Source organism: Arachis hypogaea, chromosome 13 (assembly GCF_003086295.3).
Source record: "Arachis hypogaea cultivar Tifrunner chromosome 13, arahy.Tifrunner.gnm2.J5K5, whole genome shotgun sequence".
In the NCBI taxonomy this organism is placed as follows: Eukaryota; Viridiplantae; Streptophyta; class Magnoliopsida; order Fabales; family Fabaceae; genus Arachis; species Arachis hypogaea.
The window spans coordinates 62603827-62609613 of record NC_092048.1 but is presented as its reverse complement, the minus strand read 5'-3'; the positions used below and the strand labels follow the sequence as shown (position 1 = coordinate 62609613).

The 5787-nt window shown below is 36.8% G+C and overlaps 1 non-coding gene across 1 annotated transcript; it reads right to left on the bottom strand.

Annotated features, from left to right (window-relative positions):
• Positions 1–2811: 2811 nt before the first annotated feature.
• Positions 2812–2919, bottom strand: LOC112739238 (small nucleolar RNA R71). The gene has a single exon (XR_003170175.1). It is a non-coding gene; the product is annotated as a small nucleolar RNA R71 (small nucleolar RNA).
• Positions 2920–5787: the final 2868 nt, after the last annotated feature.

Genomic DNA, 5787 nt, shown 5'->3' with positions numbered 1-5787 from the left:
CATTCCTGGGATCCGGAAAGTCTAAACCTTGTCTGTGGTATTTCGAGAGGATCTTACAGCTTGCCATGGAAGGGAGCACACATGGTTGGAAGAAGGCAATAGGAAAGCCGAGGTTCAGAAGCAACAAAGCATCTCCATATGCTTATCTGAAATTTCCACCAATGAATTACATAAGTACCTTTATTTTATTTTATGTTTTATTTATATTTTAATTATCAATACTCATAACCACTTGAATCCGCCTGTCTGAGATTTACAAGATGACCATAGCTTACTTCAAGCCGATAGTCTCCGTGGGATCGACCCTTACTCACGTAAGGTTTATTACATGGACGACCCAGTGCACTTGTTGGTTAGTTGTGCGGAGATGTGAAAAGTGTGAATCACGATTACCCACACCAAGTTTTTGGTGCCGTTGCCGGGGATTGTTCGAGTTTGGACAACTAACGGTTCATCTTGTTGCTTAGATTAGGTAATTTTATTTTATGTTTAAGCTTTTTATTTTTATTTTCGAAAAAATTAAAAAAATATATAAAAAAATTAGTTTTCAAAAAAAATATATGTGTTTTCGAAAAATTCAAAAAAATGTGTTCTTCAGAGTTTTTAAGAATGAATTCTAGAGATTCATGAGATATGTTGGAACCTGGCTGGCTGTTAAGCCATGTCTAATCTTTTGGACCGAGGTTTCTACTTTCCATTGTAGAAAGGACATGTCTATATTTGTATGCTGAAGCTTGGCTGGCCATTGGCCATATCTAATCTTTTGGACCGAAGCTTTAAACTAACATTATCGGAATCCTGGAATTCTTATTAAAAATTTTGAATTTCTTTATTTTCTTTTTCCAAAAAAATCTTCGAAAAATTACAAAAAAATTAATAAAATCATAAAAACCAAAAAATTTTGTGTTTCTTGTTTGAGCCTAGTGTCAGATTTTAAGTTTGGTGTCAATTGCATGTTTTAATTTTTCTTTAATTTTCGAAAATATATGCATTGTGTTTTTCATTGATCTTCAAGTTGTTCTTGATGATTTTCCTTATTTGATCTTTCCATTTTCTTGTTTTGTATCTTTTCTTGTTTGTCATATGCATTCTTGAATTATTAGTGTCTAAAGTTTAAAAATTTTTAAGTTTGGTGTCTTGTATGTTTTTCTTGTCTTAAAAATTTTCAAAAATAAATTCTTGATGTTCATCTTGATCTTCAAAGTGTTCTTGGTGTTCATCTTGACATTCAAAGTGTTCTTGCATGCATTATTTGTTTTAATCTTAAATTTTTATGTCTTGTGTCATTTTGTTGTTTTTCTCTCTCCTCATTAAAAATTCAAAAATTAAAAATAATATCTTTCCCTTATTTTACTCATAAATTTCGAAATTTTGGGTTGACTTATTCAAAAAATTTTAAAATTTGGTTGTTTCTTATTAGTCAAGTCAAATTTTCAAATTAAAAATTCTATCTTTTCAAATCTTTTTCAAAATCAAATCATTCCTTCATGTTTTTTGAAAATTCTTCAAAATTAATTTTCAAAATCTTTTTCTTATTCTTATTTCATATTTTCGAAATTATTGCTAACATTTAATGTTTTGAGTCAAAAATTTCAAGTTGCTACTTGCCTATTAAGAAAGGTTCAATCTTTAAATTCTAGAATCATATCTTTTTAGTCTCTTGTTAGTCAAGTAATCAACTTTAATTTCCAAAATCAAATCTTTTTAATTTCCTTTTCAAATCTTTTTCAAAAATGATTTTCAATCATACCTTTTTCAAAATTTGATTTCAAAATCCTTTTCTAACCTCTTATCTTTTCAAAATTGATTTTCAAATCTTTTTCAATTAACTAATTAAACTTTTTGTTTGTTTTAATATTTCTTATCTTTTTCAAAACTACCTAACTACTTTTCACTATCTAATTTTCGAAAACCACTAACAACTTTTTCAAAATTCCTTTTAATTAACTAATTGTTTTAAATTTTAATTTAATTTTATTTCTCTTCTTAAATTTCGAATTCTAACTAACAATTAAAATAAAAACAAAAATATTTTTCTTTTCTTTTAATTATTATTCAAATTTTCTCTCTCTCTCATCTCTTTCTATTTATTTTATTTATTTACTAACACTTCTCTTCTTCTTATAATTCGAACCCTCTCCCTCTCTCTGTGTTCAAATTCTTCTCATTCTATCTCTACCTCATTCTTCTATTCTTCTACTCACATAAAGGAATCTATATACTATGACATAGAGGATTCCTCTTCTTCTCTGTTCTCTTCTTTTTCATATGAGCAGTAACAAGGATAAGAATATTCTTGTTGAAGCTGATCCTGAACCTGAAAGGACTCTAAAGAGGAAGCTAAGAGAAGCTAAAGCACAACACTCTGGAGAGGACCAAATAGAAATTTTTGAAAAAGAAGTAGTTATGGCAGCCAAAAATAATAACAATGGTGGAGATGCAAGGAAGATGCTTGGTGACTTTATTGCACCATCTTCTGACTTCTGTGGAAGGAGCATCTCAAGTCCTGCAATTGGAGCAAATAACTTTGAGCTGAAGCCTCAATTAGTTTCTCTAATGCAGCAGAATTGCAAGTTTTATAGACTTCCATTGGAAGATCCTCATCAGTTCTTAGCTGAATTCTTGCAAAACTGTGACACTGTTAAGAACAATGTGGTTGACCCCGAGGTCTACAGACTTATGCTTTTTCCTTTTGTTGTAAGAGACAGAGCTAGGACATGGTTGGACTCACAACCTAAAGAGAGCCTGAACTCTTGGGAAAAGTTGGTCAATGCTTTCTTGGCCAAATTCTTTCCACCTCAAAAGTTGAGCAAGCTTAGAGTGGAAGTCCAAACCTTCAGACAGAAAGAAGGTGAATTCCTCTATGAAGCTTGGGAAAGATACAAGCAATTGATTAGAAGGTGTCCTTCTAACATGCTTTCAGAATCGAGCATCCTATGCATATTTTATAATGGTCTGTTTGAATTGTCCAAGATGTCATTGGACCACTCTGCTGGCGGATCTCTTCATCTGAAGAAGACGCCTGCAGAAGCCTAGGAACTCATTGAAATGGTTGCAAATGACCAGTTCATGTACACTTCTGAAAGAAATCCTGTGAATAATGAGATAACTCAGAAGAAAGGAGTTCTTGAGATTGATACTCTGAATGCCATATTAGCTCAGAACAAAATATTGACTCAGTAAGTCAATATAATTTCTCAGAGTCTGACTGGAATGCAACCTGCATCCGGCAGTACTAAAGAAGCTTCCTCTGAAGAAGAAGCCTATGACCCTGAGAATCCTGGAATGGAAGAAGTGAATTACATGGGAGAATCCTATGGAAACACTTACAATCCTTCATGGGGGAATCATCCTAATCTCTCATGGAAGGATCAACAGAAGCCTCAACAAGGCTTTAATAATAATAATGGTGGGAGAAATAGGTTTGGCAATAGCAAGCCTTTTCCATCATCTTCTCAGCAACAGACAGAGAATTCTAAGCAGAGCCTCTCTGACTTAGCAACCGTTGTCTCTGATCTATCTAAGACCAATTTCAGTTTCATAACTGAAACAAGGTCCTCCATAAGAAATTTGGAGGCACAAGTGGGTCAGTTGAGTAAAAGAGTTACTGAACTCCTCCTAGTACTCTCCCAAGCAATACAGAAGGGAATCCAAAGAGAGAGTGCAAGGCCGTCAATATGTCCAACATGGCCGAACCTGTAGAGGAGGAAGAGGCAGTGATTTCCAGTGAGGAAGACCTCAATGGATGTCCACTGACTACTAAGGAGTTCCCTAATGAGGAACCAAAGGAACCTGAAGCTCATACAGAGACCATAGAGATTCTACTGAACTTACTGTTGCCATTCATGAGCTCTAATGAGTATTCTTCCTCTGAAGAGGATGAAGATATTATTGAAGAGCAAGTTGCTCAGTATCTAGGAGCAACCATGAAGCTGAATGCCAAGTTATTTGGTAATAAGACTCGGGAGGATGAACCTCCATTGCTCATCAATGAACTGAATGCTTTGGGGCAACTTAAATTACCTCAGAAGAAACCGGATTCCGGAAAATTCTTAATACCTTGTACCATAGGCACCATGACCTTTGAGAAGGCTCTGTGTGACCTAGGATCAGGATTAAACCTCATGCCACTCTCTGTAATGGAGAAATTAGGGATCTTTGAGGTACAAGTTGCTAAATTCTCACTAGAACTGGCAGACAATTCAAGGAAACATGCTTATGGACTTGTAGAGGATGTCTTAGTGCAGGTTGAAGGCCTATACAACCCTGCTGATTTCATAATCCTAGACACTGGGAAAGAAGAGGATGAATCTATTATCCTTGGAAGACCCTTCCTAGCCACAACGAGAGCTGTGATTGATGTGGACAGAGGAGAGTTAGTCCTTCAATTGAATGAGGGCTACCTTGTGTTTAAGGCTCAAGGATCTTCTTCTGTAACCATGGAGAGGAAGCATGGAAAGCTTCTCTCAATACAGAGTCAAACAGAGCCCCTACACTCAACTTCTAAGTTTGGTGTTGGGAGGCCACCATCATGCTCTAAAAGTTTGTGAAGCTCTCTAAGAGCTCACTGTCAAGATATTGACATTAAAGAAGAGCTTATTGGGAGGCAACCCAATGTTATTTAATTATATATATTTGTTTTCCATTGTTATTTTATGTTTTCTTTAGGTAGATGATCACGTGAAGTCACAAAAACAACTGCAAAATTAAAGCGGAATCAAAAACATCATTAAAAATAGCACACCCTGGAGGACAGGCTTACTGGCGTTTAAACGCCAGTAAGGATAGCTGAATGGGCGTTTAACACCTAGTCTGGCAGCATTCTGGATGTTAAATGCCAGAATGGGCAGCATTCTGGGTGTTTAACGCCAGAAAAGGGCAGCAGACTGGCGTTTAATGCTAGGAAAGGTAGTAGAGCTGGCGTTAAATGCCAGAATTGGCACACAGTGGGCGTTTAAACGCCAGAATGGTGCAGGGAGCAGAATTCCTTGACACCTCAAGATCTGTGGACCCCACAGGATCCTCACCTACCCCACCTCTTCTTCTCTCCTCTTCACACTTTTCGATAACACTCTTCCCCAAATACCCTTGACCAAACCCATCAATACCTCTTCTCCAAACACCATTCACCTATCAATCCTACCGTCTTCTCCACACTCTCTTCACCACTCACATCCATCCATCATAAAACCCCACCTACCTCACCAATCAAATTCAAACCATTTCCCTCCCAAACCCACCCCTTCATAACCAAATTCCCTCTCCCTCTTACCCTATAAATACCCCTCCTCACCACCTTCCATTTCACACATCATACACACTTACCCCCCTTGGCCGAACCCACTCCTCACCTCCATATCCTCTATTTATTCTTCTTCTCCTCCATTCTTTCTTCTTTTGCTCGAGGACGAGCAAACCTTCTAAGTTTGGTGTGGAAAAAGCTCTGCTTTTTATTTTTCCATAACCATTAATGGCACCTAAGGCCGGAAAAACCTCTAGAAAGAGGAAAGGGAAGGCAATTGCTTCCACCTCCGAGTCATGGGAGATGGAGAGATTCATCTTAAAAGTGTATCAAGACCACTTCTATGAAGTTGTGGCCAAGAAAAAGGTGATCCCCGAGGTCCCCTTCATGCTCAAAAAGAGTGAATATCCGGAGATCCGATGTGGGATTCGAAGAAGAGGTTGGGAAACTCTCACCAACCCCATCCAACAAGTCAGAATCTTAATGGTTCAAGAGTTCTATGCTAATGCATGGATCACTAAGAACCATGACCAAGGTGTAAACCC